This window comes from Camelus bactrianus, chromosome 9 (genome assembly GCF_048773025.1).
Source record: "Camelus bactrianus isolate YW-2024 breed Bactrian camel chromosome 9, ASM4877302v1, whole genome shotgun sequence".
NCBI lineage: Eukaryota > Metazoa > Chordata > Mammalia > Artiodactyla > Camelidae > Camelus > Camelus bactrianus.
Genome location: NC_133547.1, coordinates 26,954,318 through 26,982,090, shown reverse-complemented (window position 1 = coordinate 26,982,090; position 27,773 = coordinate 26,954,318). Strand labels below are relative to the sequence as shown.

The 27,773-nt window shown below is 52.3% G+C and overlaps 1 long non-coding RNA gene across 3 annotated transcripts in view; it reads left to right on the top strand.

Moving 5' to 3' along the window:
• The window catches only part of LOC123615479 (uncharacterized), a 43,261-nt gene extending 21,847 nt beyond the window's left edge, over positions 1–21,414 (top strand). For 2 of the 3 annotated variants that reach the window (XR_006723055.2, XR_012509080.1), the window contains one exon: positions 3,542–12,605. This is a non-coding gene — a long non-coding RNA (uncharacterized LOC123615479). Of the gene's footprint in view, positions 1–3,541; positions 12,606–13,405 lie in introns of those variants that run through there. The other variant, XR_012509081.1, reaches the window with a different exon arrangement.
• Positions 21,415–27,773: the final 6,359 nt, after the last annotated feature.

Below are 27,773 nucleotides of genomic sequence, written 5' to 3'. Positions count from 1 at the left end.
CTGTGAGCGGGCTTCGTGCTCGGGCTGGTGCCTTCGCCCTCGTTATCAGCCCCCCTCTCCTGTCGGGGGGGCGTTCAGCACTGCTGAGCCCCTGTTCTGCCCCAGGCTGCTCCCCCAGTTTCTGCGACACTTACTGCGGGACCCCTGCTCCTGCTCCTCTCGTGGCCCCGCTTCTCCCCTTGGCTGAACATTCTGCTTCTCCCTCCCCTCGGCCCTGTCGTCACCTGCAGCTTGCTCTTCCTCAAGAGTCCTTGTTGTGGGCCAGACTTCAGTAACAAGTAGTTCCAAAAATTATAGTGGCCTAATCACAAAAGAAGGCTATTTTTCATGTGTGAGTCCACCCTGGCTTTTCCTGTTGGCAGGTGGATTTCCCCTCCCCAGGGGCCCAGGGAGAGGGTCTTCCATCCCCTGGCTCCACCGCCCGCCACAGTGTGCCCTCAGCCGGCCAGGCACAAGGCAGGGAGGGAACGAGGACGCACGTCCGCTGTAAGGCCTGGGCCTGGAAGCGACACACCGGAGGAGGCAGCTAGTCCTGTGGCCTCTTCTCAGGTTAGGGGGGCTGGAAATACAGTTCATGGCTGGGAAGCCCCTTCTCCAGCAGCAGCTCTCTGCTGCGCTAGGGGAAGTGGCTTCGGGAGTACAACTGTCATCTCTGCCAAGGCTCTCGTGTTTCCTCCAAGACTCTCGCCGCCCTTGTGAACTCACCCGCTTCTGTAGTTTCCACCTTTATCTCAGCATCTCTGTTCCGGGATCGAGCTCACATAGATGTCTGGTCTTGAATCTCCTCCTAAGCTGCAGCCTCCCTCCCCTAAACCTGACATCCTTCTCCATCCAGAGCTGGCTCTCGTTCTGTGCCTCCCCAGTGGATCTGCCGCTGGGTCAGCATTCTTCTGGCATCAGCTAAAACTCTTGCCTTTGCTCCGGGCCCCACGTCCAGTGCACCGCTGAGGCCTCACTGATCTGTCCCTTTCCCTAACGCCAGTCTCTCCCTCCTTTCTGATTGATTTAGAATGTTCTTGAGGGGCTAATTTTTCTAAAACACTTTTACTACGTCACTGCCAAGAAATTTCCCTTAAGAACCTCTGATTCCTTGTTGCCACTTTAGAAATGCGAACAGTTTTAAATAGTAACGGCCTGTAAATAAGACAGCCTGTTAGGCAGAACTGTTACTTGTTAATCCAAAGGGCAAGCCGAGTCCAGTCTGACGAGGCATAGCAAGCAACAGGTGAGGAAGCGAGAAACCCTAGTTCTGGCTCACCTCCCCCCCAACCAGACCCTCAGCCTCGGCTGCTTGCTCTGTGAAGCTAAGAAGCTGGGGTCCTTCCTGTCTGAGGTCTGTGGGCTGGGATCGAGTCTCTCTTTGGGTTCCTCCCAGTGCTGGGATGGATGATTTTAAAAATGCCAGCTCCCCTGGCTGCGTCTTAAGACCCTCCATCGTTTGACCCCACCTTCTCTCTCCGACCCTCACTGTCCTCGGCGCTTCCTCTGCTCCGTCAGGCTGTTTTATCTTACCGTCCCAGACGGGCTGAGGGCAGTTCCACTTTGTGCCACGCTGCTCCCTGGCCAGAGTGCCCTTCCCGGCCCCTCTGCGCCTCTAAGTCCCACCCATTCTCCAGGCACCGTCAGAAGCCCACTGGGCCACCTTGGAGGATTTGAGGCATTTAGAAGGTCATTGCCACCCCCGGCTCTGCCACGTGGGAGCGCGGTGATCTCAGTAACACACGTACATTTTGCTTTGTACGATGCCCTCACGACACAATTTGTCCTGTAATGGCTTCCTGCGTTAGTTGTGTGTCCCTAGTTCACTTGCTGGCTGGTTGGGTTAATTGATGATTGACTGATTGATTAGATCAGCAAAGTTTGCGTAAGGCCCAACCAAGCGGGGTTGTTGATATTCGACTGCTTTTGACCTATAAAACTCAGCAGTTTTCCATGTAAACTGAATCAAGTACTCTAAAAATATTTGTTATTCTTTCCACTCAGCTTAGTCAAGTCCTCCAAGGCAGAGAAGCCAAGAGCTGAGAGTAAGAGTTGAAATCACTGTGGCTGTAACTGCCAGATTTCTTTCAACGGCCATTGTCTGCGCTGTGATTTAGGGCAAGGGCCACCCCCCGAGGAACGGCACATTCTTAACTGTGGCTGCCCACCTGGAAGGCTGGCCCTGGGGACGCAGAGCCGCAGGTGGCGCCCAGCTGGGTGAGAGGATTCGAGTTTGCACGGTGGCTGTGTCCGAGGTGGGCCTGGGGTTTCCTCTGCACCAGACTGAAGGCACGTGGTATTTGAAAGGACAGACCGTAGACCCAGGTCTTGGTGACCAGGAGTCCCTATCTTAACTTTCCACCAGGGAACCTGAGTCATTGAGTCAAGACCTGAGGAATCCATGTCCTTCTGCTATTTCCTTTTTGTCCCTAGAATTCAGTCCTTATCAGAACTGTAATAACACAGCCAGTGTGCAGCACATGAGGGGTTTTGTGGGGAGAGATAGCATGCATTTTGGAATCAAGCAGAGCTGGTTTAAAATCCATTCTCTGCTTCTTACAAGATAAATAAACTTGGACACATTACTTGATTTCTTGAATCCTCAATTTTGTCATCTGGAAAGGGGTGATAGCATGGGTTAAAAACAACAACCAAGGTTTTCATGAAGATTAAATGAGCTGAGGCCTACAAAGTGGCTGGATGTTGTCCGATGCGCAGGACATAGCCGTAAATGGAGCTATTGTTATCGCTCTGAAGGGTGAGAGCGAGCACCCTAGGCCTTAACATTTGTATGTGAGTTTTTCATACAAGGGACACTTTACCTGGTGATCTTGGTGACGTTACTCCAGGCCAGGTTGCTCGAGAGAGGACATACACCCCGTGGTCGTGTGTGTCAGAGCTGAGCCCTGCTTGTGAGAGTTCCAGCCTGGCTGACAACGCCTGGCTTCTGTTAAACAGTCAGACCCCTTCCTACTCCCCAACAAGCTTTGTTTCCAGACTGGGTCTGGGGTTCCATCACCAGACAGAGTTCAGCTCTGTGAAAAGTCTGGCTGGCTGTCTCTAGGATCTGCTTCACTGACCATGGACCACAAGACTAGGACATCTGAGTTGCTACTGACCAGTCCCATCAAACCAAAAGAACCCCAGCTTGGCCCCTTTTGTGCAGCCTGTGGACCAGCTGCTCGGCGTTCTGGAGGGAGTCTGACTGTCCCGCTTTCCCTGCTTCCTTCCTCTTCATCTCTGGGTCGTGGGAGGACAGGAATCCAGGCCGAGGAGGGGATGCATGGCCAGGAGGGCAGGAGGGAAGCTTGGCACAGGCGGTCCTCACTTCTCTCCAAAGGAAGGAACTTGTGGGCCCCAGGTCCCCCATGCCCCCATCCAGACGGGAAGATGCCTTTCTGTGGAGCTTTTCCTGATGGACCCCTGGGCTGCTGTGTCTGTGAGCCTCTCCAGGCAGCCCCCAGGGGAACGGCGGCCCCACATTTGCGGTCACTGACAGCAGCGCACTGAGGAGGCTGGGGTAGGGGACACTCAACCAAGCCCATGTGCTTTGTCTCTTTAGATCCAAGACAGACGCTTCCATGATCTGGCAACCAGATGGTGCTGGGAGGTGACTGTGGGAGCCCTGGAGGAGGGGCCTTGTGATGCATAGCGACTGTGAGGTAGGGGCCGCTTGGCTGCTTGCAAGGCCCTGGGGAGCCAGAGCGCAGTGACTTCCGAGACGCTAGCATCCCACGACAGGTGCTGCGGCTTCCTGCCACCGTGCACCTTCTCCAAGCACCACAGGGACGCAAAACCTCCCGCCCTCGTCCGCTGAGGTTCAGAGCCGGGGAGGAGGCTGCTACAGTGCCAGGTTCTGCCTTTTTATCTTTCGGAGGTAAGGATTTTGTTTGTTGGTGAAGATCTTAAGGCCAGAGGGCTGAAAGCCAGGGTCCACGCTTGCAGGCACAATGGAGGCTGAAAATGACAGATGTTGGAAATGGAGTAAGTGATGGCACTGTGTGTATTGGGGAAAGAAAGTGTTCAGTATGACTTTGTGGTGCACGGAATAGTCTGCTAGCATTGGACCATGACCCCAGTCATCCCCCTTGTAAACTCCCTTCCTAGGAAATAATAGTCGCCAACATTTTTGAGCACTTACTATGTGTTAGGCTCTTGAGTACTTTTCATGCATTAGATCATTTACTCCCCACGTGAAAGAATTACGATCATTATTCCCATTTTAGAAAAGAGCAAACTGAAGCTCAGAGAGATTAAGTAACTTGCCCAGCGTCGCAGAGCTAGCAGGTGGCAGACCTGAACCCGGGCAGTCTGGCACCTCGGCGCACTGTCTCATTCGCCAGCTACGCTGCCTGTGAGCGTCAGGCCTTCAAGGCCACGGCCACGTCCTGTGGAATACTGCTCTCTCTCCTGCCAGCACTCACGCGGGGGTAGCAGGGGCTGCGTATTAAATACACTTACAAGTGAGCCAGTAAAATAATGACTTAACAGCAGAGGCAGACTTTTCCCGATAAGGCCCTTTTGATGTTTTATCTAAAATCCTTGGCCTTCCTAGTGCAACAGCCCCAGGCCGGTGACTCATCCCCGACCTCAGCTCCCCCTTCCTCTCATCAACTTCCTCCTCGCTTCCCACCTTGACTTCCTTCTGGGTCCTGCACAAAAACACTAAAAGGGCACTTCAACTTAATATTTTCCTTATTATATGGTTTTGCTTATTGCATGGGTCAAATCAAATTCTGGAGCCAAAGCCACATTGGGAGAAAACACTAGCCAGTCCCAGAGTCAGCAGGGAGGGCCGGAGTTGTGGGTACACGTGACAGTTTCTCAGTGAAAAGGTTTTAAGTCTCTCCCGCCTCACAAACGAAGCCCAGGAGCGGTGGCTCTCCTCACCGTGAGACAGGGACGCTGAGGGACATGGGTGCGGCTGCACAGGCTCCTGTGGGTAGAGCTTCGGGGTGCTGAGGCTGCTGGTGGCCCCCTGCGGTGGGTGTCCTCAGGACTCCTGGGACATCCTCCCCAAGTCCCTCAGGCGCTCTTTTGCCCTGGCAGGGGGACCCTGCCCAGATCCGCTTTTGCAGGGAAGGGAGATGACGGTTTATTTGTTCACGCGCTCCTTTGTTCATCCTGCCGTTTTTGCTATTTGGCAGGAAGTGGGGCAAGTTCAGGATGGTGCTGGAGTTTCTTGAGCCTCTGGGATTCCCTTGTGGGCTCAGGAGCTGAGCCATCCAGAACGTCTAAAGCTTGTCTGCCACGTGCCTGCAGCTGGGGCCTTGTCCTGGTGACACGGGCCTCTGCCAGGTCCTTCAGATGCTTGGGGTCGGTCCAAGCTACTCTGACAAGGATCCAGCAAGTTCCCAGCCTGGTCCACACCCAGAATTCCCAAAGCTGGGTGACTCAGGGTTTCAGAAGATGCCTCAGAGCTCACTCAGCCTCCCCTCTACCTCCCCGAGGAGAGGGTGTTTCACGTTAAGGACTGTGCCACCTGCGGCCTGGAAGCAAGTTCTAGACCTTCCCACACCGGCTTTCACTTCCGTCGTGGGGTTTGCAGCAGGAGCTGGCGTTCTGCGACCCTGTTTCCAGCCAGCACATGGTGACGTTGCCATGTTCAGGAAAACTCCTTAGTGGGTCCTAGCGTCTTTTGTCACCCTCTCCTCCCAGTCAACTTTCAATTGGCTAACCGAAGAAGAGAGAAGGGAGGAGGTGTACAGGGGATCCGGGGCAAAGGGGGGTGTCTGCACAGCCTGGAGGCCTCCCTGCAGGAGACGGCGGGCATGGCTCTCAGCCACATGCTGTAGGTGTGTGCACTCGGCTGACCCTCAGTCCACGGGTTCTTCCTGACCCCAGGCCCTCATGTTCTGACACAGCTGAGCTCTGGACCTTTAAGCTGAGTAGCTGAGTTCTATTCCAGCCCACGGGTGACACAGCCCCTGAGTGTGGAACTGCCTTCCCTCCCAGGGGAAGGGGCGTGATTTGGCACCCAGGTATCTTCTGAAGCCCTGAGTCAAAGGTCTACTCAAAGCCCCAGCCACAGGCATCTTGGAAGACATGTTTACAGACTCAGCTGCGATCGGGCTGAGAGAACTGAGCACGAGCGTGTGGACCGCCCGTTCAGAGCGTACAGCGACGTCGCCCAATCTCACGTGGAAGAGCTGAGCGCCAGGGGCGCAGCGGTCCCGGGATGTCCGAAGTTGTCATCATTTATGTATTTACATGTGAATTTATATATGATTTATATATAAACTCTGCAGGTTCTGAGATGGATAATCTTGGAAACCAGCACACAGCTTCTAAGCAGCTTCTCATCTTTCATGCGCATGTGCCTGCCTTTGACTCAGTACATGTTTGCTGCTGTGTTTTATCAAATCAGATCATGAGTTACACAAGTGTCCACATACAGGCAAGCGAGAACATCCATTTTGGCACCTCCATGCAGTGGGACGATCTGTAGCCATTAAAAATCAGACTAACGACATAGAGAAGCACTCATGATATTTTGCTAAATACAAAAAGGAGACTAAAGTTCTAAATGAACTGAATCTTGAACCCCTCCCCCCACAATACCAACAAAAAGCAATGTTTGCATAGATATTTGTGTATCTACCAAAAAACCTAAGCTCATGGACACCGATACTTACGTAGCTATCTTTCTTTTTATGTTCACCTGCAGGGGCTATATATTCATTTTATAGTTTTTTTAAAATGTTATTTTTTTAAAAGGACAGTTACAAATCGTACATTTGGGAAATGCATGGGGAAAGACCCCGGACCTCCCGCCAACACACACAGACTGTGCGCTGAAGTCAAGCCCTGCTTGGGGCCAGCGAGCAGGGCCAAGGGTTGCCAGGGTCACGGCTGCAACCTTCCCCTTCACATCCCTGAGCTGATTTGTCCTCAAATCAACTGATAAACTAAAACAATACACTTTGTTATCAGGGCAGCATGGCTCCCATTCCGAACCCAGGCTGCGGGCTACCCAGGCCAAAGACCCAATCAGGAATATGATTTCCCCGTGTACGTATGTGGGTGTGTCTCCTTCAAGGCTCATCTTCATCGTAGGGACTTGGTCAAAGATTTGGGGTTCTTGGTTGGGACCCTCCAGTCATCATCTCAGTGTGGACACCCATGGAGTCAGCTCCCAGAATCCACGCCTGTGAGTCTTCCTGCTGGCTGGCTGCCAGTGCTCCGGGGCTGCAGACAAAGAGTGGTGAGACTGACGAACTGGTGAGAGGCCCTGGGAGAGGCAGTGCTGGGAGGCCGGACCTGCCGGGAGGGCCCCTCCCCTGGGGAGGGCAGTGGATGCGGGGATGTGAGGAGCCTGCGGCCACACGGGGAGTGAGGACAGGGGAATCCATCACCGCCAGCCTGTCCACCACCGCAGCCCTCCTCTCTCCGCACCTCCCCGGGGGCGCGGGGACTCTGGAGGCGTCCTGCGCGGCTGGGACTTGTGACAGCGCAGGGCCTTTCCAAGGCTGCAAGCTGCTCTTCGCTGCACATGGGGCTTTTAAAGTTGCTTTGCCTGTGTCCCAAGAACCAGCCAGAGTAGAACAAACCCCTTACAGACGACTGCGCTCCTCCCTGCTGGAAAGGGACAGGTGGCAGGTTTCTCTTTCCATGGCACCACTTTTGGTCAATGGGGAATCAAGGAAAGTTACTGGGGAATTTAATTAATTCTTTCAGTCAGTCATTCAGTGTTTATTTCATCAATTCTGTAAAAGAAGAGGCTATTCCAGGAGATGAGACAGACTGAGAGAAGAAAACCCAGGCCATGTTTGGGTGACCACACTGTTCAGCTGTCACTTAAACAAAACGGACAGTACAAATGGTTAGAAGAGGTAGGGGGTCTGGTGCTTGGAGTTAAATTCATTAGACAAATGGCAGCCACTGAAGGGCTTCTGTTGCTGTCATTGTTTGGGGGCATAATTTACATGCAGGAAAACCCATCCTCTTTAGCATTCTGAGTTTTACAAATGCATGTCATGACATGGACACAGCCACAATCAAGCTATGGAACATTCCTATCAGGCCACGAAATTCCTCATGTCTCTTTGCAGTTAATCCTTCCCCTACGCTCGCCCCTCATAACAACTGATCTGTTGTCTGTCTCTATAGTTTTGCCTTTTCCAGAATGTCCCAAGTTTTTGTGTCAATAGCCTGTTCCTTCTTTTACTCCTTGTGTGACTGTATCACGGTTTGTTCATTTGTTCATCAGTTAAAGGACATTTGGGTTATTTCCAGTTTCAGACTATTAGCAACAAACCCACTAATAACATTTATGTACAGGTTTTTGTATTAACATAAGTTTTCAATTCACTTGGGCAGATTTTCAAGCATATTAAGAGTGAGATTGCTAGTTTAAATAAATGTTTATAAGTGTATGTTTAACTTTATTTTAAAAAAAACCACTGCTAACCGCGTCCCGAGCAGCCATAAGCCTTCGCCCTCCCCCAGCGGCGTGTGGAGGTCCCGGGGACCCGGCCTCGTCACCAGCACCGGTGTCGGCTTCTTCATGTTCAGCCGTCCCAGTAGGTGCGCGGTGAGACCTCGCTGCGGTTTTATTCTGCTTCCCTGACGACTAATGCCGCCGAGCACCTTTCTGTGTATTCGTCTGCCATTCTTCCACGTCTTCGGGTGAAATGTCTGTTCAGATGCAGTAAAGTGACGTGGTCAGAGTTCTGCCGTCGGAAGGCCGCCCCGGCAGCCGGGCGCAGTCCTGTCACCCACGTGCTGAGTGAGCTGATGAGGAGCGCGGCGCCGTGGCCTCACCCCAACAAGGTCTCCAGGTGGTTTGCATGCATGTTAAGCTTTGAGAACGCTGGGACGCCAGAAACATTGGAGGAGGAGAAAAACGTAGGGCTGATTTAAGAACCTGCTGCAACACAGGGAACTCAGGGAGGCGGAGAAGCACGTGTGCACGGACACATCCCCTGCTGCCCTGGCCTGCGGCCCGGCGCAGGCTGGGAGCTCCTGTGCCTGTGTCCTTACCCGGGTCCCACTGCTGGATGGAGGCCCATGCGGTAGCAAAGAAGGCCTTCGGAGGAAGCCATTCCCTGGAGCAGCGGAGACATTTGTTCAGGCCTCCAGCCACGGGGAGGAGGCCTGCTTGGCCAGTGAGGCAGAGCAGGAGGGGTTCTGTTTAACCAGTTATTCCAGCCAGCACTGACAGTGCCTCCGCGTGGGCACAGAGGCAAGGCCCAGGCCTCAGGTGAAAGTTCACGGTCTGGGTGAAGACAGACAGACACAAGTGCGTTCAGGATGGGACGTGTCATCCTGGCAGAGATACGTACATACCGTGCAGATAAGCACCGAACGAGCCCAGAGAAAGGAGAGGCTAATTTGGGTGGAGGATACGGAGAAGGGCAGGAGGATTCAGAAAAGAGTTAACAGCTGACTTGGGACTTTATTATTAACAGCTAACATTCACAGAGCCCTGGCTACATGCCAGACCCTGAATTTTGTACGATTATTGCATTTAACCCTCACAAGGGTCCTATGAGGAGGGACTTCTATCAGCCCCATTCTATGGATAAAGTAACCATGGGCACAGGGGACTCAGGAACTTGCCCCAGGTCTCACGGCTCGATTCCCACTCTGTCTGGCTCCAAGATTCGCATCCTTAACTGACCACACGCTAGGAGCCAGGGGCTGGCCAAGAGAACCCCGGGGAGAACAGGGGCAGAAACCAGTGCCTGGTCCCGGCAGCTCCCAGTGCTTGCTGCAGCCCCAACTCAGCCCAGAAGGACTGAAACACCGAACAGATGTCTAGACCGAGCCTCCTCGCTGCTGCTGGAGACTGGGGCGCTGGCGGGGTGCGCCCGGCTTTCTTGTCCCTGCGGAGATGCCCCTGGTCAAGCTTCCACGGTCATCCTCCGCTCCGGCCACTGCTTTGCTCTGCAGGCAGAGCTGGACAGTGTCAAAAGCTTGGCTCTCCTTAGATCCCACATAACTGTGGATTTCTCCTCTATCTAAGGAGATAAAGCCAAAGGCAGGCTTTTGCTATTTCTCAGTCTCCCTTGACAGCCTAGAGGCCTGTGCATTGTAAAGATTTCCAAAAAGGAACTCTGTTACAGTTTTCAGAAGTAAACCTGGAGATGCAGGGTAGACGAGACCCTCAGCATGTCTTTGCAAAGACCTCTTGCCCCCTCAACCTGTTAGTGGAACCTCGCAAGCTCCTTGAATCCAAGGACACGTATTCCCTTACGTTTCTCTCTTGGGGCCTTCGTGCTGTGCTGGCCCGTGACAGGCACTCACGGAGTTGTCTGTGCTGAACACAGGAGGCTGGAGCTCTGAGAGGCTGTGGCTCACGGGGGTGAGGGGCACAGGTCCTGGAGCCAGGCTGCCGGGCTGAATCCTGTCTGCCACTTACTAGCTGTGCGACATCAGGCAAGTTACTTAACCTCTCTGGGCCTTAGTTCTTCCTCAGTAAGATGGAGATAACAGTCCCTTCCTCCTCGAGACGTGGTGGGGTTTAAATGCAGAGTGCTCAGAAGAGCGTCGAGCGCACGTCAGCACGGTGGAATCAGCATAATGGAGGTGAGCAGTCTTTGGAATCAGATCTGGGCTGAATCTCAGCTCCACCCCCCTCTAGCTAAAACCTCAAGCAAAGTGCTGAGCCTGAGTTTCAGCTTCCACATCTGATAAAGGGAACAACAACACCTTCATCGGAAGACGAGGGAGAGGATTAAAAGCAGTAACACATGTACAGGGGTGGAGCAGGGCCCATCCAGAGTGCGGTGGCTGTGAACATCTGCTTTCTCGATTCACTCACCTGTCCACCTGATCCGAGGGTGAGGGAGACGTGGCTGCTCTCTGGTCCACCTGGCGGGGGTGCCCTCAGCCCATCCAAGGTAGGACTGTGAAGTAGTTGAAGGCGGTGGGCAAGTAGGCAGCTTGGCTGCCCAGAGTAAACCAGCCACGTCTAGTGCAGAACAAGCAAGTGTGTTCTTGGGTGTGAGGCCCCTACCCCAGAAGGTAAACACCAGGAAATGTGGCAGCTGCAAGGCCCTCGGGGAGGGGAGGTGGGACCTGGCGGTGCTGGGTCAGAAGCCCTGCACCCCTGCCCTCGGCAGTCTGCCGGCAGCCTGGTCGCTGTTGCATCACGGCAGCTCACTCACTACCTGTGCGTTTCCGCTCTGCACAATCTGTGCCCTTTGTTACTTGCTGGGACCGGAGCGCTCAGCAAACCCTGCAGACAATATGCACCATCAGCAAATTGGCGTCAAGAACAAGGGTGAGGAGAGGTAAGAGGCGAACGTTTGCTGGAGATCAGTGGTGGTATCGTGCCGGGTGCCAAGGACGCTGCTTTCTGGGTTTCTGTGCCGTCGACCTTGGGTGGATGGTCCGATGAGGTCTCTTACCACCTTGGTCTGCTGGTGCATCTCCAGGACTGTGACCACCACAGTGCAGTCCCTTCGACCCCTTTGGGCAAAGCCCTTGGGAGCCCCTGGAGAGGGAGTGCATGGGAGGGGAGGGTTGGGAGCTGACTCCAGAGAGGTGGGCAGTGCAGGATCACAGAGGATCCTGGCCGCGGAGCGCAGGGACCTGCCTGTGTTCTGTAGGCAACAGGCAGCCAGTGGTGAGCAACAGGCAGGGAGGCAGAACGATCTGACTTCCACAGCTGTGTGCGGATGAGCTCCTTGAGAAGATAAAGGACACACTGGCTAATGTTTTATCTTAAATGCACTGTATTTTCCAAGGGAAGCCTAATTCACTGACTTTGCTTCTCTCTACTTACATGTTATTTCATTTGATCCCTTTAAAAGATTAAGGAAAACGTTTATTATCTAAGCCTTTAATGATGCCCTAAGCTGACCTCTCCGTACCATGTGATGCAGGGCACAGAGAAAGAAGGCTACTTTCCCAAACTCATGCGGTGAGTTTCTGGCACAACCAGGAAGGACTTTGCGCTGTCTGAATCCTCAGCACGGAGCCCTAACGGGACGCCACCGAGACCCACCCACACACCCACGCTCACACTTACCTCCTAAAAAGTCACCTTAGACTTCGGAAGAGCACACCCAAGCCCGGGAACCTTGGCTCTGAGTCCAAGCCCCACGTTAGACCTTTGCCAATGACTGCCTCAGTTTCCTTCTGCCTCCCCACGCTCGTTGTTAATGTGTCTCAGTGAGTTTCCTGCCAGTCCCTTCACTGTATTGTAAATGCAAACACAGCACCAACGCCGACCTTCAGCCCAGTGTGGCTCTGAGGCCCCCAAGAAACCCTCCTTAAGGAAGTGTGAGGGGTAAACAGACGCTGAATAGAGAGGTCAGTGTTGACTGCCTTCCCTTCTAATGTCCCCAGTGTACCTTTCCTTTACCCTGCAGGTCAGAGGTTTGTCCCAATAGGCTCGGAGCGGTGGTGGCTGCCTCGTGGGCCACCCCCCTGCCCTCTGTCTCCAGAGCACGTCCAACAGGAAGGGCCCGAGTGTAAGGAAGTTCAGGACGCTGCACTTACAATATTCTGCAGATTTCACGTAAATGCTCCTGTAATTTGAAGTAGAAAATGGTGCAGCATACATCAATTTAACTAATTGATCCCAAACTTTAAGCTGTTCCCAAAGGCAACGTAAACACATGGCTCTCCTTCATGAGAAAGGCTTCCAAAATGTGCACGGACAAGCAGGTGTGTTTCTGCAGATCTGCTCCCCACCGAACGCTGTGTGGCACTTCCCGTCCGCACCTCACGCACCTGCCCGTGGCCCTCCGATGGAAGCTAAACGCAGGTGGACCCCCTGAGCCCCGCAAGTGAACAGAGCCTGAGCTTGTCAAACAGGACGTTGCAGACTCGGGCTGGACTCGGCGAAGGGGGACACGTAAGGGTTTCTCTTCCACAACCCTAGGCTTCCAAGGAAAAGCACAGCGGGCTTGAAAGGAATCAAGCTTCGGGCAAGTGAGATTTTTTCCAAAAAATTAAGGAAATAGAAATCTGTACCTTTTGAGCGCCAAGTAGTAAAATATTCTCAGTTTGGTCAGTGAAAGCGAGTTTAAACCTGCTCGCGGAGACAGGCCCGTGAGGCGTCCTCGCCAGAAAGCAGAGGTGGGAGTGGGGGGAGGTGACAGGCCCGTTAGCTCCCCTCCGAGGACTCAGCATTGTCCCAGCAGGACGCGGTGTCCCCCTTGACCTGAACGCGCCCCGAGCGGCGCCGCGTTTCACGGGGACACCGTCCGGCCCCTCTTCTCCACGCTCAGCGCCCCCTTCGCCCTCAGTGGGACACCCACGTGGAGCGGCCCGTGCTCGCGTTCGGCCGGGTCCCGGCGGGCGGGCGGGGGGCCCCGGGCGCGGTGAGCCCCTCGGTCTCGGCTTTTCCTTCGGCCCTCAGAGGCCACCTTTCTTTCCAACCAGTCGCTAGTTCGTTCCCCTCTGGGATGTATTTCTCTCATTGAATGAGAGTTTCGTGGCTTCTTTGTAATTCTTCTCTTCTACCCCAAAGCCCCGTTCCCCGGGCCACACGGAGACCGCGGACCCAACTCCGGGAATTCAGGAAAACCTGAGAACGAAGTCCCTCAGGGTCACTTCTGGCATCAGCCTTCAGCTGCGAGCCTGAACATCGCCTCCTTTTGCCTCGAGAAAGACAGTTCCCCGGAGAGCCGTGCTGCCAGCGAAGCGGAAAGGAGAGCAGAGGTGGGGCGCCCCGCGCGCCAGGCAGAGGGGCTGCGGGACCCCCAGGCCGCGCCGCAGGGCGCAGGTTGCGCCGGGCGCAGCGGCATCAGCACAGGACCCGCTTGCCGGCATTGCTTCCGGACGGATTCGGAAAAGTCAGGTGAAGCAAACTGAAAACTTCCAGAGGGCTGGAAGTGCCTTTCATTTGTTTTTTAAAGACAGGGTGTTTTAAAGATTATTTACCCAAGTTTCCAAGTTAGTATTAGAATTCATTATGAACCCGCGAAACTGGCACCTGAAGAGCCGCACCGGCGGTTCACGCCGGGCCTGCTCTGCACGGCGTCCTTGCTGACTCTCCGCTACGTCCTAGTCACGCGTCGTGTCGGGGGCTTTCTGGCTACTTACTGCATCATAGGCGCTTTCTGTCACAGTCTTCATTCTATACGAATGAGTAAAGTATTCGTTATACGTTAATATTCCAACCACTGAATGCATCATAAAAACAGTCATTTTTCGTTTTTTGGTTACTTAGCTTGTTTCCAATTTCTATTATACATAACGCCACAATGAACAATTTTGAGGACTTCAGCTAATTTCATTATTTGAATTGCTCCCTTAGATCAATTTCTCGGTTTACAAATAGTCGAATAGTATGTCCATCCCCATGCCTCTGGATACAGTTTGCTAGATTGTGTTCCCAAGAGATTGTATCTTGTTACCAAGTCATTTAGCAATGAGTGAGGAGCTCGCTTTCACCAGCACTGGGTACTAATATGAAAAATGTATCCATTAGTTTAATAACAAAATGATTTACCTGGAAGCTTTAAAATTTGTAGGAAGGCAAACATGTTCCTTGTTCTCCCTTTCTTAAATTGCTTTGGCTTATAAAGCTGTTCCCGCCCCACTTGAACAGCATCCCAGGCCCCAGGTGACTGCTATGTACAGCCAAGGCTGAGAACCACTGGTGTCGAAGGCGAGGATCCAAGTCTGCTTTAAAGGACCAAATAAGAAAAGAGGTATTGGGGAGGCGGAGACACGTTTCCCTTGCAGGGAGTTTGATGGAGGGCAAAGAGACAGGAGGGTAAGGCAGCAGGGTCAAAAAAGGGTGCTTTTAGCAATGGGATGGGTGACTTGCATATGTTTGAAGGCAGAAGGAAGGATTCCCTGGAAAGGGAGAGAATGTTGGAAGAGACGGAGAGAAAGATGACGCACGCAGCATGAGGGCGACCAGGGCGAGGGCTCAGCACGGGTAAGGGAGCGCAGCTGTTGCTCTGAGGGATGTGGAGGAGGGAAATGGGGATGGAGGGACACTGTGAGGTGTGGGGGTCACATCAGCCGGGCCCTGGCCTTTTCCAGGGAGCAGGTCCTCTCCTGGGAGTGGGGTCAGGCCGTGGAAACCACAGGAACATTTACAATGGAGAGAAGGAAGAGAGGAAGTACAAGGAGGGTGTGCTAAAAGCAGCCAGCTTGGTCAACACTCTCGATGACTGTTCCCGCTGAGAAAGGGGACAGCAAACTAACAATGGAAGTGAGGGCCAGACGTTTTCAGCCGTTGTGTATTCACACTATCTTTGCAAGTCTGTGCCAGAGAGCTGGCTCTGTGCGTTGTATCAGCCAGAATTCAATCAGAAAGGCTGAACCACTATGGGTAATACATAACGAGAGTTTTTAAAATGTGGATTAGAACGGAAGCAATGTGGGACCTGATGGAGAAGTCTGTGCAAGACTGTTGTGTCTCCCTCTGGTGTGGGGATTGGAGTCACCAGGGACCAGCAGGGATTGTAAACTGGATGTGCAACGAGGGAGAACAGAGACAGGTGGGAACTCCCGAGGACAGCCGGCACCCACGTCTGTCTCCCCTTTCTCCAGCCTTGAGGATGTGGGCAGCTTACAAAGCAGCTCGCGCCCTTTGTCAGAGGTGCACACATACCCGGCCCAGGCCCTGGAGGAGCTGGGATCCCACACTAACAAGGTAGGCTGCCAGAGGCTAACCACACATGCTGGCTGACCGGGTACCTGGTGCCTAGCTGACCTTCAGGGCATTACAATGGCTGCTGTCTCACGTTCCCTCCCCAGCCTCACCTGGGACACGCAGGGAAGAGGACTGTGGGGACGGCTTCACTGTGGCTGAGTGGATATGTTACAAAGGCACCACGCACACTCTCTATTTTCAGAAGTGCTTTAAAGAACTCCACAGAGTCATGTAGGCACCAAGTGCACAAAGCAGGGTGCAAGCAATGATTTCAGTCCTGTAAGAGCATAGAACACCAGCCCAAAGGTTCCAATTTGGGCCCATAGTCACATCTTGTTCCCGCAGGAATGGTGACATTTAAAACTTAGGTTTCTGGTCCTACAAATGAGTTGAGAACTGAGGTGCCCTCTCCCTGGTGGCGGCGTGAGTGCCAAGGCAATGCTTTCCACAACCGTTTCACAACCGTCATTGCAGCGAAGTCTGGGGGCAAGGGGAGCCCCCAGGCTGTTGGAAATGCAGGCCTACGTGAGCTTTTTCTCATCTTGGCACGTCCTCCTGACCTAGTCCTGCTGGGGGCTCGGGCGCTTCCACAGCCAGCACTGCAAGCAGCACCAGGAGTGAGTCAACTCGTGTGGGTCAGCTCGGCTGTGAACTTGAAGACCGGCAACGTAAGGCAGCTCAGGCACCCGCCGCCCCAGGGAGCACGGCTGAAATAAGTCTCCCCGTTGTAAGTTTGGGGAGCGCAGCGCCAGCTGGCCCGTCGGCCTGGCGGCTCTCTTCTCTCCGTGGAGGTGGCCAGTCGAGGAGTCAGGCCCTCTTGGTTCTGTGAAAGGGGGACAGCATCCGCCCTGGCATGGCCCTGTCTGCTTCATCCCCCCGCTTCGGACGCCAAGGGAATCAACACCCAGCAGAAACGAGGCAGCCAGGTCTTCCTCCCACATTTAGGTGAAGCTTGGTGGCCACAGCCGATGCCTTCCAGACAGTTACGTTTTACTGAGACCCAGACATCATTTAGTTTTACTACACACGTGCATTCAAGCTAAACTGGAAAGCAGAGCCATTTAATAGCTCCTGGGCTGGAAGGATTTTGTAAAACGTTCTTGGAAACACAAAGCCGGCTTCCCAAAGCTTTGCTCAGTCTCTCTCTCTCCTTTCCTCTTCCTCGGTTCCCTCTTCCTCCTTCCCCTCTTCTCCACCCATCCTTAGTTCTCATTCCAGAAGCACACAGCCAAGGGTTTACCGGGATCAGGCTGTGATGGGAGCTGGAACCCTGGGGAGACACAGCCTCTGCCCTCAGGGGACAGAGGAACCACACAGCGTTGCCCGGGGGGGGGGGGGCAGGCGCGGGGAGGGCGGGCGGCAGGCGAGCTGAGTTTGAGGTGAAAGCAGGGATCACTTGTGGTCTCCTGTGTTCTTTGGTTCTCATTTCTTGGCCCAAACCTTGGTACCATTTGCTGACCACTAGACTGTCTGAAGAAACAAAGTGCTGGCAGCAGACAGTAAACCTCTTCCTGGCCATCTCTGGACCCCATTCCTGGGCCAAGAAATCATCCTTAAATGCCAAACTCTCCTGACTTCCTGACTCCCCAGAAGGACCCAGAGGAAGTTTTCAGGCGCCCATGAACCCACTCACTTCTGTCAAAGCCGGGTAAGTCCTCCCAGCTCAGCCTTGTGCAGCTCCCCTCAAACACAAACACACTTCGCTTTCAAGCCTCTTTCCTGTTGTTCAGGTCCCCCGGCTGCTCCGCTAGACTTTGCTCACGTCCCTACTTTCACTCGTGCCCCGTCCACATCGAAGCTCGGAAGGTGGCCAGAAACTGTCTTAAACACAACTTGGCTCCCAGCCCGAGAGGTGAATTTTTCATTCACCTGCCCCCCACCCCACACAGCACCCTCTGGGCCCGGCCCAGCTGTAGCCTGAAGGCGTGAACTGCTGGGGAACCGGAGCCAGATGTTAGGGCAGGGGCTTTAAATGCTGACGTCATAGGCACCAGATCTGCAAAATGGCATTGAGCAAATTGTGAGATTACCCTGAGACTGAAGGCTCAGCTCAGTAAACAACATGCATGACCCTGAAACTAGACATCAAAAGAGATCTTTCTGCAAAGTCTGCAGCAGCAGCACGTCACTGATCTGCACTGCCTTATAGGGGCTGCGGCCGGACAGTCCAAGGGGCTTGGCGGTCGCTGTCGGCCTGATGGCCGATGCCCTTATGCTGCACAGCGGATCAGAAGGGTTGCAGTGGGAGCTGGGGGCAGCAGGGGACAGGGGATCCTTGGACCAGCAACATCTGCATCACCCGGGAGCTTTTAAAAATGCCGGATCGCAGGCTCCACGTCTGATCTGTGGACACAGGCCGCATTTTAACAAGACCCCCAGGGGATCTGTGTGCACTTTACTGTTTGAGAAGCTCTGCTGCAAAGTGGTGGCCAGCAGGGCGCTGCCTGTCACACACGAAGACTGCTTCTGGGGAGGCAGGGGAACAGGGATCGAGGTGAGCGACTTGGCTAGAACTAGAAACGTCTTACCTTCTGCTGGCTGGGAGCTCATTCGGCTGTGTCACTTTGCTTCCTGGCAATGGGTGCTCCTGCCGACCTCTCGCCCCATGCCACGCCCTGTGCTGAGCTGTGGCCGCCCCCTGGCCCTACCAGGACGGGGACCTTCACTTTTCTAACTTTTCAGCTAGCTTAGTGGTGATGCACCAGAAGCAACCAGCGTGTTCCAGACTCGGCTGGAGTTTGGGTTTCCCAGTAGCGAGAAGGAAGCAGCGAGGGACCAGGGAATGACACATAAACAGGACACCAGCCGTGTGACGCTGGGCAGGGGGCTTACCTCACGTCACTCATCTAAGTGATGACGTTGAACTAGGTGATCTTTAAGGCAGTTTCCAGCCCTGAAGTTTTAGGATTCTAAATCCGTCCCTCAGTCTCTACTGATAACTTCTCTTTTAAGCAGTTTTGATTTAGGGTCAGAAGCTATCTGCCCAGACCAGAGGCTGGGTGATGGGGGTTGGAGGCAGAGCCACATTTTACTGTGACGAGGACACATGGCAAGCTGTGTCCAAATCCCGCACCCAGCCTGCTGGCCAGCCTCAGCCCAACTGCTGTGCAGCATCTTGGATAGTTTCTGAGTAGTGTGGCTGTCCTACAAAATGTCTGAGAATGACTTAAAAACACCCCTTGCAGCTGTACCACACCCTTCCAAAGTTGGCTGGCAAGAGGGCGCCTTTAAAGAAGCGAAGGTGCTCGGGCCTGGAGCGCTTCCTACATGTCCCGCACCACAAAATGAATCAACTGCCATTGAGTCAGAAACACCCGGTACTCAGCGTCTTCTGGCAGAATGCACGCTGTTTAATAAGCCGAGGGATCGCTGTTTCTCAAAACAGTTGGGGCTTGTTACCAAGCCCAGGGCCTCTGAAGTCCAGTTTGAACATACTGTCAAACACAGCACACTCTCCAGGGCCAGGTTAATGCATCTTTGCTCCATCCACAGGAGATCATTTTCCAGTTGTACCATTTGGTGACTGGGACTCAGAATGGGGTCTGATTAGGACCAAGGTTTAAGAGACACCTGACCAATGACGCCTGAGTAAATACGGCTTAAAACAAGTCACAAGTAAGCACCACGTGACTCACAGAGCAAAAGAACATGCACTTGCTGCTTCTATTTTCAGAAAATTAATGAACGATTCCAGTTACAGCAAAACAACCCTGCAGAACAAGGGTGAGTTTGCTCTTTTAATCAAGAAGCCTTGCCAAATATTTACTAAAATAGGGCAGACTCTTTGCAAGAGTATAAATAGTTTTGTTTCTTATTTAAAATAAAAAGGTCCCTAGCACCTTATATGGCTCGATCCTTTGATAGCCCTCGAGTGTTTTTATAGTAGGATTTCCATTGTGGTCTCTGCTAAGGAAAAAAGAAACAAGATTGCAGTCGGCGGTCAGAGAAAAATGATGCTTCATGTAAGAATCTGATAGAAAATTCTGCAGAGTAAACTGTTGAGTAATGTTGTCTGGAGAGGATGAAGCATGTGGCAATGCTGTGCTCACTCAGTGAGACAAGGATTCTATGGCAAAGCTGGCTCGCTGCTTCCTCAAGGTCCATCGTCCTTCCCCCCAGGCCGTTCCCCCCAGGTTCTTCCTGACAGGGCCCTGATTCTGCTCAGCCATCTGTCTCTCCCCCTGTGATTCAGCGGGTGGGCTCCATGAGTGAATTCCGTTTAAGCCAATCCCAGGCACCTCATCGATTGGTTTAGGACCAGGCGGGTGATCCCATTATGTCCAGTGAAATGAGAAATCTGTTGAAGGGGTTTGGGGAAAGATTGCCTTGCTTCCAAGAAAGAGGAGCAAGAAGAAACAAGCCTCTTCTTCCTGTGAACGTTGTCATGTTTCGATTTGAAACTGGCCAAGCAGCAGCCATCGTGCTCTCGGGCAAGGGGAAAGCTGATGCAGGGGCTGGGCCAGGCAAAGAGAGTCAGCGAGAGACGGAACAGAGCCCTGACCCGACCCACTTGGAGCCCACCTGCCTTTGGATCTCCTGCTGTGTGAAATAACAGACGTCCCTCTCGTCCAAGTCAGTCCGGGTTGGCGTTTGCAGTGCTGGCTGTCCAAAGCACTCAGACACATCTAACAGGGCTTTCAAAGCAGCACACAGACCAGCCACCCGCCTTCTCCATTACATTCCTGAAAACGTCACCTTACACATCATTTTGCCAAAAGACTTCTGAAAGGTGAAAATTTCCCCAGATGCTGTAGCATTAAGCTACATGTTAATAAGTCTCAGTGATGATGCTTCACTGATGACGACTTACTTCGTTTCCACCTCTCAAGACAGGCAGATCTGAGTGGTACCCCACCGGGCCCTGTTTGTAACAAAGGCACCACTGAGTCAGCAGAGCGTGCATTTTCAGGACCGGTTAGGAGCAGGCATGCTTTCTCGCTCTGGAACACCCCCTGTAACAGGTGGCTGGGGACGTGGGGACAGCTGGTGGGGGTCAAAGCGGACGGAGGAGGCCCTAGAACAGCTAACCTTACCAGTTCACCCAGGAGTCAAGCCTCTGGCCGAGGCCCCAGGAGCAGCTTGAGCTACAGACACTGACATAGGCTTACTGTCCCAAACCCCACTTGGGATCCCAAGCTCAAGTTTTAGAAAAAGCTCCTTTGTCCCCTGTGAAATGTAAAAATTAAAGATTCTCAGGGGGAAGGGTATAGCTCAAGTGGTAGAGCACGTGCTCAGCACGCACGAGGTCCCGGGTTCAATTCCCAGCACCTCCTCCAAGCAGAAATCAATGAAGAAACCTAATCACCTGCCCCTCAGGAAAAAAAAAAAAAAGATTCTCTTGAAGATAGTCGGAAAGTATTTACATGTTTGTATGTATCCCAACAACAGATTTTTGATTTTGCAAACATAAATTTGATCTCAAATTGTCCCTTCTGCCTGGAGTCAGGGAGCTGACAGAACAAACACCACGTATACTCTGTATTTTACTTTCAGAATTTCTTTGTCCCCTCCCCCTCCTGTTCTCTTTTTATTGCCATCATTAAAGGTCTTCATAGCACAAATATTCCAAAATAAAACAACACAGTAAAAAGAGTCAAGGAGAATTCTAAAAGAATTGTCTACCTGTATCTGGTGAATAAAAAGGTTAGATGTTCCACCTTTGATTATTTGGCTTATTGCCTCCATTTTCGGCTTTCTTGTGTCTGCTGGGGACTGGCTGAGCACCATCAAACCCCTCACAGGAGGGAGGAGCCGAACGTGCTACCAGCTGCAGCCAGGAACGGCTCCGGGCGTCGCTCGCCAGCGCTCTGGCACTTGGATTTCAGGCTGGGGAATGGTGGGCTATTCCCAACTAAAACTGAATCTGGAAGTATTTTTCATTCGCTGTTAGAAGACTAACCTTTGCTCCTATATTCACTCAAAATTATAAATGAAATAGAAGTTAATTTTTGTGAGGGGCCGGGGTGAGAGGTTGTGAGAATCTGTTGGCTGAAGAGCAAAACTCACAAGGCATAAGCTGAATGTTGTTTATAGTTTCTATGTTGATGCATTCTTCCAATGGCAAGGATATCTCTGGTCGTGCTGACATCTTGGCACACATCACTCTCTTCAAAGACTGTAAACAGTGTGGTGTGAGCTCTGCTCGGAAAGCATTACCGCGCTACAAAGTTACAGAGGCACGGAGTCTTTCATTTCTCCTTCCTGCAACTTCCTGCAAAGGTGCAGAGCCTTCCTTGCAGACGTTGCTCTGGGCAGTCTGACGCACAGACTCAAAAACTGCACTCTGCAACATGCACGGCTTGACCCCAGGTTCCCAGCCTCTGGGACTCTTCCCTCTGATGTGAAATCTAGCCACAGGGCCCACGAACTACGTTAACACAGCCCTTTATCCGTGGCACTTGTTACAGTTCAAGCAAAGGGGAAGGGACAGGGTGCAGCAGTACCGGGGCCACAGGCTTCATCACAGTAATCATGTCTTCCAGAGCACGCTAGGTTTGCAAAATGATTTTCCATACATTATTTTATGTGAACCTTTCAACAATCCTGGTGGGATTTTATAGACAGGAAAAACAGAGATGAAATCAGAAGGCTCAAATTATTTGCCCAAGTTTAGACTTGGAGGCAGAGCTCGCGTTTGAGCAAAGCTTTCTCACCCCAAGTCCAGTGCTTCTGGACTGTGTTGCCTTGAAACAAGTGGCACAAGGGCAGTGTTGCGTGACGGTTAGGAGCGTAATTCCAGCTCTGCTACTTATTGCCTCTGCGAACTTGGGCAAGTTCCTGAGCCTCAGAGCCCTGCCTCGGTTTCCCATCTATAAAATAGAAACAATGCCATGTGTGTCTCGGGGGTTGGGGATTAAATGCTTTAATGCATGCAGAGCACTGAGCATAGTGCTTAGCACAGAGCACAGCACTTAGCATGTCCTCAGTGAGTAATATCTATTTTAAAAAGAGAGAGCGAGAGAGAAATTTGCCCTGGCTGAGAACTGTGAGTGCAAATCTCACCTCTGTGGCTTTCCTCCCTGTCAGTGACGGTGTTGGTCGAAGGCGCCCTGTGAGCCCCAGTTTCCTCTCCCACCAAATGAAGGCATGGGGTGCTTGATGAGAAGACCCGTGTGAACCGCACTCACTTCTGTTCTCAGCACGGGGCTCTCCACTGTTTGTGGGGGGCGGGGGGTGTCTGTGCGCACACACGCATGCAGCCTAGGTGTCCGGACAGGAGTGAAGGGCCCTGGTATCAGATTTGCCAGCTTTCCCTTGGTGCTAGCACTCACACAGCGCCAGCCAAGGGGGGTACAGTAGGGAGAGTGAAATGCAGGTGCAAGCGGTGCCTGTGGAACCTGCCACGGCTCTTTTGGGAAATACACACCAACATGGGTGGCAACAATATGATTTGATAGTTAGATTTCTTAAATTTACATCATTTGTTTAAAGCACTACAGGGCACAAACAAGCATTCACATCACCTGGCAGGAATGATCGTCAGAGACGCAGCCAGCATGGAGGAGGTACAGTTTCTTACCACCTCGCTAAATGAGCTGGACATTTCAGCCAAGGGTGGTTCACTCTGTGCCCTCAGAGCACGCTACCTGAGGCTCAGGGGTGGGCGGCTTCCAGAGATTCAAGTCCTCCCCCCAGTCTTTTTAAAGGTAAACCGAGCAGCTGTCTGCCGGGACGTGCCCCACAGAAAGCACGCAGACCAGCCCCAGCACGAAGGCCGGCGCCAGGTCGGAGCGGCTCTCCTTGGGGGCACGCGCGGCCACGGGTGTCACAGCTCAGGCTCCCGCAGCTGTAACTCCGCGTGGTCAGTGCTTAGGGCTCCGAAGGAGGGGATGGAGACGGGGGAGAGCCCTCCCTCTCTGCGCCTCCGTCCCCCACTGGCTGCTGAAGCCCAGGCCCGAGGCTCGCAGCCTCTGCCCTCGGAGGAGCCCTCGTAACGCGAGCCCCTGCTGCCCTGGGTGGGGGGGGGGGGGCAGCCTGCGTCACGTTGCAAACAACGTTCCCGTTTTCCGCCCCCCAGGGCGATACGTGCCTGTGGGCTTTAGGACCAAAGAGGCCATCAAGCGATTCCTTGCAGGACAAAGGCTCACTTCACTGTCTCTTCTAGGAGAGCTGCTTGGCAGCCTTCAGACAGCAGCTCCCGCTGAAAGAAAAGTCAAGGTCTGCGCACCCACGTGCCCCACCCACTGCGTTGAAATAACGGGTGGTTACGGTACAGTCTCTTCTCGTTACTGTGATTGAACAGGCTCTGTGTCCCTAGTAATGTTTCTGAAAGTCAGTCTGTCTGTCTGCTTCAGAATCACCTGAGATTCTTGTTAAAGCGATGATCCCTGGCCCCATCTCGGACCCAGTGAATCAAAATCTCTGAGACTGGGCCCAGAAATGGGTCTCCGGGTGACTCCGATGCGCACCAAACTTACATTGACCAATAAGAGTTTGCCTCGTCTGGTAGCCACTTATTCAGGTCACAAGTGTCTACTGAGGACCTACCATGCCTCATACTTGGTCCCGGCTCTGGGAATACAGCAGCAAGTAAAGAGCTGCTCCCCAGTGAAGCTCAGTGTCCAGAGGAGGAGACAAATGAAGACACAAGCAGGCACACTTAACATCAGACAGCAACAAGTTCATGGGGGAGATGGGCTCAGGGGGTGGAGAGTGGAGGCGCTCTTTTTCTTTTTTTCTGAAGTGGTCGGGGAAGGCCTTCCTGGAAAGGCATTTAAGCAGAGATCTGAAGGCAGGGAGGGTCCAAGCCAGTGTATATCTGAAGAGTTTCAGGCAAAGGGAACAGCAGGTACAAAGGCCCCAAGGCAGAAAGGATGCTTGGCATGTTTGGGGAACAAGCACATGGAGGAGAAGGCAGCTAGAGCAGAGGGAGCGAGAGGGACGGGCCAGGAGCACGTGTGATCAGGGGGCTGGCGGGGGTGCAGGTCGCGAAGGGCCTTGAGGACTTTGCTTTTGCTCCAGGTGTGCTGGGAAACCACAGCAGGATCTGAGTGGGACAGCGACGAGCTCTGCCTCTGGGTCAGAATGAGCTTGTCCAGCTGCTGCTTTGCACTGTGTCTCAGCCTTCCCTCCGGGAGCTCTCAGCCACTTTGATGGCTGTTAAGGGAAGAACTGATTGGAGGGAGAAACACTTTCAAGTCACGCGTGCGCATCTACCCTCTGTTGAATTCTTCTATATATCAGGCCTTTGAAGCAGCATCCGTTCAATTCTATGATACAGGCAGGTGCAGAGGTATTGCCTCTATTTTACGAATGAGGAAATTGAAGCTCGGTGAGGTTTCACATCTTGGAAAGTCATGAAAACAGGTTCAAACTTCAGTTTCTGATTTTAGCTGGTATGCCTGTCTGCCGCCTCTGACAGACCTGCTGGGCTTCACAGCACCTCTGTGGGTACAACTCAGCCTGAAAACACTGGGGATTTAATAAAGAAGCTAAAAGGGGTCTGGACCCGTGATCTGTGGGAGAAAGGCTGATGCAAACACATGCGCATTGAAGCCTTGCAGTTCCAGCTTCACTGCCTTCAGTCTGTGGTTTAGTCAACACCTGCCTCTACACTCGGTAGCGACTCACGTAAACCCACAGCCCCTCCCAACCACGGGGACTTTCATCTGTGCCTACAATCTCAGGCCACTTATTTCTCGCCCTTCGTTGTGTCTGACCACAGCTGCATCCTGCTCTATGAATCATGACTCACATTTGCTTCAAACTGGTCTTTCTTTTCAGGGAATTACCCGTACTTAGCACACTAAGACTGGAAGTCAAATTCTCTGCTAGGTTAGAATTACCCCCCAGTTATCCGCGAGCGCGGACGGAGCCCGAGCCCCTCCCACTCCCCCAACCTAGGAAGGAGCTGCCTCGTCACCCGCAGACAGTGGGCCCGGCGTCCCCGTGGGAGACCTGCTGCCCCCCGGCATTTTTGTAAGTAGACTTAGTAGCCAAGAGCCATCATGGAAAGGCATGGAGAGCGAGTTAATGGTTTCTGCTGTTTTTAAAGTGTAAACCATGAGTTGGTAGCTTCTTGTGTCACGGACAGGAAAACAGCTAGAAGTATTCCTCACTACTAATGCAGTGAAATCAAACTGTCAGTCCCCCACAGGCCCCCGTTCACTCCCACTAAATTTGAATTAAATAAACTGCAGATATTTAGATGTTTAATTTAGTTGTCAACAAGAGTTCATATTTCCTTAACAGCTGGGCTGGGAGCAGAACTATGTATTTGTTTGTTTGTTTGTTTGTTTGTTTGTTTAATCTATGAGGAAAAAAAAAGGTAAGGGGGTGGGAACCAAAACTGACTTGGAGCCAGCTGTGCTGCTTCTCCCAGAGGGACCACTGAGGAGGGGATGTTTAATTTCAGAAATGTAAACAGAAGGAAGCCGCCACAATTAAGTTAGAATCTAAGCACTAATTAGGGCTGACGCGGCATAAAGGAGATTTGGATTTCGTAAATATTGATCCCAAATGGCTCTACTTTCTTTATGCATTTCAAATTAATCTTAATGTAAGCCAAAGTGTATGCGTTCTTTTCAAAGTAGAATTTACTCATATCTGTATTCTAAGAGAAATGAGAGTGGAAACCACAAGGATCACATTTCCCAAGAATGTGTATGAAAGACCACAGCCGTGGAGTGGTGCTGTCTGCGTTTCTGCAGTGTCGTTTGGGGCCTGTCAGTTCACACAGACCAGCAGCAGGTCACGCAGGAATCCTGGGCAAGACACACACACACACACACACACACACACACTTTCTCTTTCTCTCTCTCTCTCTCCCTCTTTCTCTCTCTCTTATATATACAGACCCAAAGTGTTATAGACTCCAAGATTTTAAGATCTACTTTTTAAGGTTGATTGCATAACTGGAAGAGTGTGTTCAAAATATTTGAAAAAAATTGTAATTAATCTACCAGCAACTGCAGCTCCCATTTCAGTCCACCTCTGTGAGGGCTAACTGAAAATCCAGATTGCCTTTGAGGGCATGGAGAAATAAACAGTTCCTGATACTTCACAGAAGAGGAATTTATTTAGTGCTGCTAAGGGAGTTAGCGATTGCCCAGTTTACTTTAAGACCATCTCTGTCATTTTAAAAAAATAATACATTCTTGTCAAATGAGTTAACCTTTAGCTCTTGTTTTTATGTAAAAATGATAAACGTATATTATCTTCTTAAAGTTTTATTATTTTTTTAAACAGTTGGCATCTGAATGGCAAAAAAATACACCTCACTTAAAATAGGTAAATCATTTTCCCAAGAGGGGAATTTTTTCATAGTGAATTGGTGGATGGACCAGGAAGTATTTTGGTGATGGAATGCATGGCATTTTGAACTTTATATCAGAATCACAGAACTGGAAATGACCATTCCTCTCTTCTGAGCAGGGCTACCCAGGAAGACATTAGGATTTTTCTTAACAGTGTGATAACCAAAATACAAATGAAGAAAATAAACTAGGTGGGCTGCCCATTTTGTAGACGAGAGGACTGAGGCGTCTGTGAACCCAGATGATAGCTTAGGCGAGCTACAGGACGCTCCTTTGGAGCAGGAACCAATGAGAATCGGCGCTGGATAGGGTGTGGGGGGAGAGAGAAAGGAGTCAGGGATGCTCTGCGTTTTGATCTGAGCAACTGGGGGTGGTGATGCCGTCCCTGAGCCGGCGCGCCTGGGGGAACAGGTCGGGAGGGGGCAGAACACAGGGTTCCACTGCCGACGCTGTCTGCGGCGCCTGTTAACTGTCCAAGGGGCGATGTCAAGGAAGCACAGAGTATGTGAATCTGGAAGCTCAAGGGAGCTCAGGGCTGGAAGTAAAAAGTAGAGAGGATTTGAACGGAGACGGGGAGCCGGCTCAGGACTGACCCCCGTGGAGGGAGACGTTCTAGCAGGAGAACTCGCGTTGTACCACCCACAGCCTGGAGTTCCTCTGCCGTCTTCGTGACCTGGTTTAGCTGTAAATTCCCAGAATAGCAAACACACCCGTGTTCAAACATGGTTCAAATACGTGGACAGAGGTGCACTCTGAGGGCAAATGCTGATGAACTTTTGATTACTTGCTTTAGGATTATTTTTAATCGTTGCAGATCAGGAGTTAGCTATATTCATAGTTCTTATCCAGTAGGAACTAGTTCAGTGAATCTGACCAACATCTAGTGAACGGCTTTAGAAGCCAACCTCCCAGACACGCGGGCTGGTTACACCGCCTCATGCGCTGTGCGGTCTCGGGCGCCTGAGGTGTGC